This window comes from Haemaphysalis longicornis, unplaced genomic scaffold, assembly GCF_048455015.1.
Source record: "Haemaphysalis longicornis isolate Haplotype H1 unplaced genomic scaffold, Haemaphysalis longicornis Haplotype H1 scaffold_12, whole genome shotgun sequence".
In the NCBI taxonomy this organism is placed as follows: Eukaryota; Metazoa; Arthropoda; class Arachnida; order Ixodida; family Ixodidae; genus Haemaphysalis; species Haemaphysalis longicornis.
In genome coordinates, this window is record NW_027526225.1 from 51,363,066 (window position 1) to 51,374,979 (window position 11,914).

The window sequence follows — 11,914 nt, forward strand, 5'->3', positions numbered from 1 at the left end:
CTGCCGCGTACTCTAGTTTAGGGCGTATTAATGTAATATATGCTAACTTTCGTAAACGCGCGGGTGCATGTCTGAGGTTACGTTTAAGGAAACCAAGCGAACGGTTAGCGGACGCGAGGATATGGTTAATGTGATTATTCCATGTCAAGGTACTGGTTAGATGTACACCAAGGTATTTATAGGTGGAAGTTCTGTCCACGAGGCTGTCGTTTAATATGTAGGATGCTGAATTTTGGGAGGCATGATTAGTAAAGGACACTAGTTTTGTTTTAGCAAGGTTTAGAGGCATTAGCCAGGTTGAGCACCATGTGATTATAGCATTAAGGTCAGATTGTAGAATATCGTGGTCATGGTTAGATTTAATTTTACGGTATAATACGCAGTCATCCGCAAATAACCTTATGTTAGATTTAAGGCAGTCTGGTAGATCATTAATATAAACTAGAAAAAGCAAGGGCCCGAGTACACTTCCCTGAGGAACACCAGATGTTACGGGGACTAGAGAGGAGTTGTGATTGTTACCTGATGTAAATTGCATCCTGTTAGAAAGAAAGTCTTTTATCCATGTTATAACAGCCGAGTCGATGTTCAGTAGCGTAATCTTGTGAATAAGTCGATTAATCATGTGAATAAGTCCATTAACCATAAGTCGAATAACCATTTTAGCTATGGTCTCTAGCAATTCATGGCTGGAAAAGCAAGAAAACGTGTTGAAAAAGTCTGATGGAGACACTGAAGTGAATTTATCAAAGTTCTCTTTTTGTTTGCAATTGCTGAGACTGGCTCAGATAAACACAGTTGTATCGTTTGTACAGTCGATAAAGCAATATTTAATTTATATAGGCGGACAGAAGAAAACAATACCATGCGACATTTGCGGAAGTCGCAGCAACTGGATGTGATTGGACAATGTCCAATATTGGAATTCAAATCAATTTTGGTTATGTGAAGCAACATGCTTGGCATCCGACGTTACCTTTGGCTGGGCCTCCTCAGCAGGCGACAGCTACGCAGTACCCAAGGCTGCAACAGCAATTGCCATCCGGTGTTGTACTCAGACCACTGAATGGATCAACCTGGCTGCCCCAGAGGGAAATATTATCACGTTTTCATTGATGTATTATCAAGGACTTTTGGTGAAACGTTCTTACACTTCCCCAGTTGGCCCTGAAATTGTTTTGCTTTTCAATCTCGTTTTGCACTTCTCCACAAACACCCTTTTGTGTTTCAGCTCGGCTGTAGGCTCATCTGATGATTTGCAGGTGGGGTTTAATTATAACAAGGCGTGCACACAAGAGAGGCAAAAAACAAGAGGTGACACGATTTTCAAGGAAAGCGGGATACATTTAGGTTAGGGGTTAAACACTTGGCACGGTTGGGACAGAGGAAACAATAATGAACACAACGAACGACTTCACACTGAAGACTAAATGCCAAGTTCGTACTAGTGAAAGTGTAAGCTCTAGGACAGGGTAAATGTCACTAGTGAGAATAAGTAGCTCACAGCTCTTCTGCAGGGGCATGGGCACGATATTCTCTGATAACAGCGACGTGCGGGCAAACGCGTTCACAAGAATCCCACCTCAACAGAAGGCAGCGACTTGCAGCAGTGGCTACAAAACCCAGAAATAGACGAAGGGCAGGGAGATGTCGCGGAATCCTGCCCCGCGACTGCCATCTCGTCGGCTCTGATGCTCGCGTTGCAGGAGCTCCGGGAAGGAGTCGTCTCGTCCGTGCTGATCCGCTGCGGTCCTGTTGTTCTTGAGTAGGGCAGACAGACAGAAATTGAACCTATTAAGTCGGGACAGTCTAACCTAGTGGCCCAGAGAACCGTCCATAGTAGACGCCGGCCGTACCTGCGGGGGTGGCCGCCGGAAGTTTAGGTACTTCGCCCTAACGCAGGCCTTCTGGACAGCCCGGAGTTGAGTTGGTTGAGTGTAGTACCCTTCGCTATGGAGCGCCATGGCCCATTCTCCCTCTCTGGTGAGTTCGGCATACTCTTGTGACACTGGGCACTGTCATAGCATATGAGCTAAGTTACAGTAAGCTGCGTCGCAGAGGGGACAGTGAGGGTTGTTACGAATGAGCCCGCCGCTGGGCTTTGTTCCAATACTCCTCAGCTGTGCGGCGAAGCTTCCACTACGTGCGCCTTTCAAGCAGGCCCTCCCTGTCGGTGACTCACGCTTGCAGCAAGCTCCCACAAGCCTGGGTCTCTGGCTCTTATCTATCGGCGCGATCAAACTGCGGTGGCGTGTCGACGCAACACGTAGAGACTTGCCCCAAGGACGCAGAATCCCCGCGTCCACGGCGGAGAACTCCTCTCTCCCCTCTCTCGGACTCAGCGTGCGCCGCTACTACCGACTGCTCACGAACTCTGGAAAGTGGTGTGTGTGTCTGTGCCGTTTGTGTCGGGTGCACAATCTAAAGGGAACGCTTGTTTCGACCGTTAGCGCTTTGGGTATAAATACGAACTCTCCAAGCGCTGTAATTCATTCCTGTTTGAGCAGTGAATCAATGCTGTCACTCTGCTCGAGTATACTGTACTGTAACCTCGCCCGTCGGGGCATTGTTCTTTGGCTTCGGCTCATCTCTCGCTATGAAGTAAACGAGTTACGTTTTGTCTACGGCTTCTGGACTTCTTCATGGCTGCAACATTGGCTGGCCACTCGCTTCAAACCACACGTATGTCGGAGGCGACGGGGCTCGGCTCGGGTCAGCCTTTCCGTACGCAGCAACGGGTTGTCAGCGGTGGGATGACAACGTCGCCACAGGGTCTATGTCCGGGTGAAATACCGTATCTACTGACGCAATGATCGCACTTTGTTTCCAAATATATGATGAAAATTTAGGGGTGCGTTCATTACGCGAGGTAAATTTTTCTGGAAAAAAGTGTCAGCGCAGAAAACGCAAGTTGCAGGTCAGAATTTGTACCACAGGTCTCATGAACATAATAAACATATTAAAACTCCACGGACCACCGCCAGTCACGTTGCAAAATGATGCAAAATGCAGTGTTTTCATGAATTGCGGAACGCGCCGGAACGCGTTTGCTGCGAAGGTCGACCAGTACAGTAAAGCCCGCTTATATCGCACAGCGCGAGGATTGTAAAATAGTTCGATATAGCGAAAATTTCATATAGAAAGTGAAGCAAAAAAAACTTAGATGAGAGCAATCCTGCCGACAGAGTCACGAGCTAACGCTGATACGACACTTTCTCGGAAAGAAAACAATCATTTATTCGGGCGGAAGAACTGCGTGAATGTAGCCGCATGCTTCTTGGAGCGCAACGCGTTGCTGGTGACTGCTTGTCCAACGGTATCTAAACAATCGACAAGCACAAGACCGCTGCCTTTAATGGCACTGCAGTATCGCCGTAGCAGGCCCACGGCAGCGACGGCTTCGCTCGTGCTCGGAAGTGGTACGGAGTCCTCGGCGTCTTCGACAGAGCGGAGGCAAGCATGGACAGAAGCGAATAACGGCGAACCCAGCGAACCATGCAAGTGCGGGCCGCGAGTGGCGCGGGCTTGAATTTCGCTGACACCGCAGCCCGCGCGAACAATGTGGCGCTTTCAGAGCCAACCGCATGCATGCGGGGAGCTGGTTCAGAGTTGGATATGAGTAACTCTGTAGCTGGTCCACCCTGCCACGGCCGTTTAGGACGCTCTCGAGCTCGCGCGGAAGTTGCGAGCGACACCCGCGCCACCGCTGCACACAAAAGTATTGCGGGAAAGCCTGCCGCATGCCTAAGGAGATCGAAAAATCCGGCGCGGGAGAGTTCGATAATCCATTGTGAGCAAAATCGCGTTCGATATAAAATGTTTGAAATGCATGTAGTTTTTATCGCAATTTTACAAGGGTTCAATATAGGCAATAATTCGATATATCCGTGTTCGATATAAGCGGGCTTTACTGTAAGTAGCTGCTGCTGTCACAGTGTGGCACATCAAGACACGGCTGCCGATGCAGCAAGCCGAGTACGTTTTTTTTTTAGTTGTCTTGTGTGCATTGTGGGCATTTAGCGCGAGTTTCTTAGGCGCCAATAATGAACTCATGCTTGCCAATATCGCTAATATCGGCAAGTCCGCGGCAATAACGTAGCCGTGTCCGCTTTGAAAGAGGAGGAAACTAAGGGGAGCACGATCATCGTCATATAGACTTAGCACACATACGACATAATATGGCTGCGGCAAGTTCACGGGGCGATCATTGCGCGAGAAATAAAAAAAGTCATACTTTGACGACGAACTTTCAGGGGCGCGATCATTACGCGAGTGCGATCGTTATCCGACTGTGTGTGTGTGAGGGCAGGGTGGGCCAGCGGAAGTGTTCTTCGTGTAAGTTGGTAGTGTGCGACTTAGGTGTGCCCGTGTAACTAGAGTATTACTCGTTGACAGTGAATGACGTGTCTCGGAACTCTCTCGGGGCTTCTGGAGCTCGGCCTGTTTGATCGCCGCAGCTGACGGTTTCTCGCGCGTAATCGTTAGCGAACTCGTTGGCGTTGGGGAGATTGTCGTGGACTCCGTGGCCCATGCGGGCCGGGGACCATGTGATGTTATGGAACGTCTTTTCTTTTCTTACCTGTAGAATCCTGACCGATTTTTCGGCAATATTTCCTTTGAGGAGGGCTCTTGCCGCCGAATGGGAGCCAGTGTAGATTTGTTTTTTGAACCATGTTTCTGTCGTGGCTAAGGCGATTTGCTCGGCCGTAGTGGCCTAATTGGTGCATAGAAGGACGCCGAGGTGACGAGGTTTCCTTTGACATCCATAGCTGTCATGCCAAACCTGCGAGCGGCCATAGGCTGGCCGACGTCCACAAACAGGACCTTGGCCCATTCTTTATTGGCGACCTGTAAGGTGCACGCTCGGGCCCTGGAGCTCGCCTTCTCCCCTCGCTATATTTGGAATGTACGTTTTGAGAGAAGCGCAAGAGGTAAAAGTGCGCCTAACCTTCCCTGAAGCATCAAAGCACTTTGACGGGCTAGTTGGTGTGACATGATCGAAATAGAATTGCGCAAAAATGACGGGACGACAGAAGAAGGCACACCACACAGCGCAGACTAACAAACAAAGATTAACAAACTGAGACTAACAAACTGAGACTGACAAGATGATAGACTAAAACATTTTATTCTCAAGCAAGCAAGGTTGTACTGCTACCTATTTGTGTAAAAGAAGCCATACTCGGTCAGCTTTGTTTGCTGCACATGAAGCTGGCGCACATCTTTATCAAGAACATCTATAGGTGCTTCACCTAGCTGAGCGAAGGGTCCTTGGTGGAAACGAATTCCCTGAGAGACTATCATGCGTTGGGCAACTTGGGCCTCCTGCGATGATGCTACCCGAGTAAGGTGTGCAACCGCGTCGTCAGAGTTGCCAGCCCGGGCCCGAAAAATTTTTAAAATGTGAGTCCGAGCCCGCCCGGCCCAAACCTGAGGAATTTTCAAAGTCTGGACCCGTCTGCAGAGTGGTGGACCGAGACGAAGGACAGGTACCATACCTTTCAGGGTATCACCAAAAAATTAGCAGTGGCTTAGCTCGGCTGTGCCAGCATATACGTAGCTAAGGTTCAGCTGGTTATTCTTAGGTTTCCTGGTTGTCTAGGATTAGCTGATTGTCATGCTTACAGCTGCTAAAACGATTTCCAGTCTAATCTAGTTTAATAAAATCCAATACAGTCCAGTCCAGTCATTGCTCCTCGCGCATGTGCAGCTCGCCTCTCCAGGAGCCACGCGAAACGGCTATCAAGCGGCTCCGGCGCACCGTCAGACTTGGCTACTGCGCAACGGAGGCGCACAGCTAAGCACGCCCCGGCGCCAGTGCGTCTGCCGCGGCTATGACGTCACTCCTCTGGAATGCGCAGACCAGCGAATGTGCATACCCAATTCTCTACACACCCGTACTCCAATTGGATTTGACCTAATCCAATCCAATGCAATCCAAACCCAATCCAATCCAGTCCAATGCCCCTCGCGCTTGCGCAGCACGGCCCTTCAGGGTTCACGCGAAACTGCTCAACCTCGGCCTGTAATAGCTTACGCTACAATATTACAGAAACAACAGGAGGGTGCTGGCACTGCCGTACTCCGAGTTATAACCAGGGTGGAAGCGTCCACGTTCAGACAGCTGCAGACGAATTCAGTGATGACCCCAGTCGTCATGGAACACGTACAGCCAGAACTCTATACGGACGACACGTGCGTGTTGTGTGACAATGCTAGGGCCACGACCGCCCACTTGCTGTGGAACTGTGAAGTGCGACCGAACGAGGCGGCAACCAGGACAGACCTACCGCCGTGTATCCGAAAAGCAGTGCGCAGTTATGACAAGGACACCTAACTATCAGCCGTCCAGCAGGCCCTGGCGGCCCTCGAAAAGCATCACCGGAGTGAAAGCTGTGGGGCGACGTCTTCCCTTACGGGGCAGCGGCGCCCAACCCCGTAGCGAGTAGCCAGGAGTGGTCCGAGTAGGGGTGACGTCGGGATCGACGATTGGCTACTTCCGGGCGCAGTGAACACACTGTGTTTGTTGCAGGCATTCAATAAAGTCTTTATGCCATTCCATTTGCTCAGGATTATTATCCGACACTATATTTTATTTAAGAAAAATCAAATGTAACGTTAATGTAGCGACAAGCTTCAGTGTTGGAAATGTAACGGGAACGCATTCGTTTCGCAATGAACTTGCAACGGGAACTCGTTTCAAACTTCGTAAGGAACGAGGAACGAGCTTTCGTTCCTGTTTGAGAGCAAGCTGAACGCGTTCCTTTCGCAATGAACTTGCAACGGGAACTCGTTTCAAACTTTGCAAGGAACGAGTAACGAGCTTTCCTTCCTGTTTGAGAGGTAGGTGTACGACCTTCCTGTCTGGGAGGTAACGGTACAACACTGCCGCCCGGCCCTTCCTTTTTTATCGGGCGCCGACTGCCAGGTGCGGCATCCTCTGCTCCTTTGGGATATTCCGGATCGCCTACGTGGTGTTCCGTACTGCCGACGTGCTCGTTTTATTTTTGTATTTTGCACTCGTTTTTTTTTTACGGTGAAATGCCTGGCTAGGCCGGACATAGCTGAATTCATTCGGTTGAAGTTATGTCGAACGTGTCTTTACCTGGAAATTTTGGGTTCCGTCGGACGTAACTGTAGACACTGGCTAAAATTCCGTAGGAAAAAAAAACTTTTGTTTTCAATTTCGGGATCCCTCGGAGGTAACTCTAGACACTGCGTAGAAAAAAAATAGTGAAAGAAGAAATGGAGCTTGCTGGTCAGCTGAATTGTGGCCTCGAATAAGGCAACGCTCATAAATTATGTACAAACACACAGAAGAAAACGACCGAATACGCATGTACACAGTTGTTAATGTTAGGGGCGAAGCTCCTTAAGGCGTGGGTCTGTCCATCCTCGACGTATGTATGTAGCCACCTCTAGTTTAGTTCTTGGATTGTTTACTAGATGGCGTGGCTACCTCTAGTTTAGTTCTTGGATTGTTTACTAGGTGGCGGTACTTGTATATGATGAAAAGATGCGCTTGGATTGTTTACCAGATGGCGTGGCTACCTCTAGTTTAGTTCTTGGATTGTTTACTAGATGGCGGGGAGCGTTGTAATAGAATCCGTTCGCTGTTGGCGCGCGCTCGGAGTCGCCCGATGGATAAGGCTGCAGATGTGCGAGCCCGCGAGGCAGAAGCGCTCCGTGAAGCTGCGCGACGCCGCTGCCAAGATCCTGCCGTACGAGAGCGGGAGGCCGAAGCGTGTCGTCTGGCTGCGCGACGACGACGCCAAGATCCCAGCGTTCGAGAACGAGAGGCCCAAGCGTCACGGCAACGGCGCGAGGACCCTGCCGTACGCGAAGCGGCACGGCTGCGGCGCGAAGAGGATCTCCAAAACGTCAGAGAACGGGAAGCGGCGAGAAAGCGCGCGTATCGGCAGGCAGACCCCGATGCAGTGAGAGCTCGTGAGGCGTCTGCAAAACGCATCAGGCGAGCTCAGCCCCAAGGTGCCGACGCGCGATTTAAGCGAGACTTTCTAGACGTTACGTTCGGACACAGATGTAGTGGGCGAACTTTCACTGAAGAGTCACGGTTTTACCGATGATTTCCCCTCAGGAGCTTCGCCCACTCATCATCATTCACCCCGTGGATATGCTGTGAATTGTTTTCGCTGCCTTTACCGTTAAACAGATTGCTCAGAATATTTAAGGCATACTTCAAATCTGCATACTGTGCCCACATTTTGTTATCGAGGCTAATGATGCATTCAAAAACTCCTTCCTCCAATCACTGTTGTCTCCTGGTAGCATATCATTGCCTCTTGTGACGCCAGCGCTGATATTCATCGTGAACAAGTTGCCGAGAAACGCATTCTTTGAGTTTGAAACGCTTTAATTAGATCAGTTGGATATTAATAACACAAATATGAAAAATACTTTACACTCCCAGGTAGCACAGAATGTCTAGAAAACGTCGTATTCATGGATTAAACGTCAGAAAGGGATTTTAGACAGGAGAAGACGGCTTCTAGAAGTCAATAGTTACAAGGATAAGATCCCTCCGAAAACTGCGTCTTTAAAACGTATTTTTACAACTGCTTTAAGCAGTTGTTCCTCTGGCTTTCTTGTAGCCGTCCGTAAACTCCCATGCCAATGCCTTAACTCGCCATTTTTCATAGCCTCGTGTGACTGAGAAGGCGGTGGGAGAGAATTCACGTAAAAGCTTTGCTCTCCGCCTCTGCCTCCTCCGCCGTCCGCATGCGTATGGAGGCTATCATGGAGGAAGAGGCTATGGTCTGGGCGCGCTCTGGTTAGAGAGTAATCAGTTTTGGCGCCAAAGGCCAGAGCCAGAGTTGGCGGCAGCGCTGTACTGCCAGTTCTGCGACGCCGACGCTGTGGTGGAGCCTCTTTGTGCATCGCTTTCATAGTACGCGCAGAGAACCGGGAGGATTTTTGTAAGTATTTGCAGTTTGTGCCGGGTCCGTACTTCAGTATCTGTTCCGCCCGATGTGACCGCCGTGCCATGAACCGTAAATGTTTCTGATATATTTGTGATAGCGATTGCGAAGGAGAGCTTTATTTTATTTCCATCCACAAGCGCCGTTACGTTGTTTTGACGTGTGCAGTTTCGCGCTGTTGTGAAGTATTGAAATTGAAATGCCATGGCTAGTTATAAGCAGGAAGCGTTTGGGTAAGCAACTGCATGCACCTCGAATATACTGTTCGCATTGTAACATTTGTTAAGTGTTTTGGTTTACTTGAGCGACAACTTGTGCCCTATCTTGGAATCATTGGTCGGGGTTCGTTTCACTCCTTATGAGAGAATTATGTCGTACCACGTGGCGTAGTGCCTGCACGGCAAGGCGTCGTGGGCATCGTGGGTGAACGCACGCGGCCTTTAGCGCCCCGTAGCGCTTCAGGTGTCCGTCTTTTGATGCCGATAAAGCTCAGCAAACCATCTACAACGTGCGTGTCTCTCTGCTCTAAGCGGAACTGCGCTTTTATTTGCGCCTGTTTATTCTTTTTTTTTTTTGCAACAATTCAAATCCATGCATTGCCGGGTGTTACGTACGCAGGTTCCAACCACGACCTGCTTTGTCTCAGAACTGAGAGCCCGACGTCGACATGGCGACATGCCGTCCCAGCCCGATGATTGACGTGGTAAGCGTTGTAATTACGTCAAAACCCGGTTCGCGACAAGGCTCGATCGTTGGGCAGCATTAAATTAAAATAGTGCGAAAATTTCTTGGGATTGTTATTCTTGAATATTTTAAGCGATTTATAAAATATATCAGCTCGAAACATTATTTCTTCCATGCATGCGAGCCTTGAATTTTTCATTTTCGTTCTGTCTATTTACAGCTGCTAAAAAGCTTTCATCATTGTTCTCATGTGTGCGCTTTTGACTTCTTTAATTTCACAACTGGAGGTTACTTCCTGCTCAAATTTCAATAAACGCGAGTTTACTTAAATGTGCAAAGCTTTAAGTCTTCCGTGTTGGAAGTGCACTAATGCAACGTGCCTGTTTGCAGCTTTTACAGTTCTGCGGTTCCTGAAGACTGATGAAGTGGAGGCGGTACATTCTTCATGGGTATGGGACAAGATTTGCTTTTGGCCGGTCGCCTATAGTACAACACGGCTAAAAAAAGCAATTACTCAACTTGACCGACTGGACCCTTCATTCAAAAAGCACGACGTACGGGTATTTGGCACAGCAAGTAAGTGAATTGTACCAACCTCGTGGACAGTGTAACGTTAAATGACGGGGCAGGGAAAACTGACTACACTGCTGTTTGCTCTAACGCAAGTGGGCAGTCTTTTTTCCTGCCCTTATTCGGGGTAACCCAAGGTGGTAGCCAGTGCACATGAATGAAGCTCATTTGTTTAGCTGCAGTGGCTGTCATCCGTATTCGACTTGTCCAGTTACTCATTTACCTTTTCATTGCGTGCGCTTTTCGGCACTGTTTCAGTTTGTGTTATCCAGACCAGTAAATGTTCGTTTTATGCTGTGTTAGCAAGTGCTATTTGCAGTAGCCATTTTTTAGAAGGGGGTTTAACCAGTGCTTATAGTGCTTATTCCAAGGAGAAAAAGGCTACACATGGCTTTTTATTTGTTTAAAAGTTTTTAACGTTGCTGGCGCCAGGTGAGCATTGGAATTCTGCCTATTTTCTTGTACACGATCTTTACAATGTGATCTTTTAAATAAACTCAGTTTAATTGTTTCACTTTCCTAAGTGATTGTCATTTTTTGCAGAACCAGTTGTCCTTGCATTTTATTGTTTAAGCGTGAAAAGCAAATGTATAAAGTTGTGAACTTGATGGTAAAATTTTTTGGGATTGACCGTTTTTTGTCAGTGCTTTATTTGTGTTGCATTCTTGCTTTCAAATAACCATACGCAAATGTACAAAGTTGTGGACGTTATAGTGCAAGTTTCTTGCATGTACCCTTTTTTGTACAATGTATTATTTGTGCTGCATTCTTGCCTCCAAATATTCATAAGAAAATGCGCAGAGTTGTGGACCTGATTGTACAAGTTGATTCTTTTCGTTTTGTTTTCAATGTTTTGTGTGCGCTCCATTCTTGCTTTAAAAATAAGAAAGTGTGCAAATTTGTGGACATGCTGGTACAAGTTTCTTGAATTGATCTTTTTTGTTCAATGTTTTATTTGCACTGAATTCTCCCATTAAAATAACCAATGTAGTGTTTTTGTATAATGATGCTTCTGGCACGTGCAAGGAAGCTTTTCCACTGAATTGTGTGTTTTGAATGGTAATGGTATTTTTGTGCTCAGTACTTTTCCCCGTTGCTTGGTCTCAAATAAAATGTTTTCTGAAACCAAAGGCCTTTTTATTGCGAATGCGTGCAGGAAAATGGCGGCATTCACGCCTAGCCCCCCCTCCGGGGAGGGGGGGTAGTAGGGGAGCGGGTTTATGCAGCCGCATTTTATCCGCATAAAATGCGGCTCTAAATATCTCAAGAAACGGATTCTTACCGTCTTTCCAAAGCCCTTTTCTAGACCGTAATTTTTAAGACGTCTTTAAACCATCTAAAATGCCGATTGCAAAGCCACATTGACGGACTTGTACGGCTCTTGCAAAATCCCACTTTTAGACCGATTTCCAAAGACGTTTTAAAGCGGGTAAATAAGTTGTCTAGAAATAGTAATACCCGCTGGACATTAGACGTGATTTAAGACCTCTCTAAAACGCCGCGAAAGCGTTATCGGATTGTCTGGGATGTTTAAAAGCCGTTTCTTTCGTCCTGAAAAACCCTGATAGTAGACGTCCTTAAGCTCTTTTGTGCTACCTGGGCTACGGCACTCCCTAAAAACTAGAGCAGCGCTTTTCTTGCTTTCGATAAAGAAAACTATTCTATATTGTCATCAAAGTTTGTTTTTACAGTTTCTTCTTTTTTCCACACTCAGCAGAGCA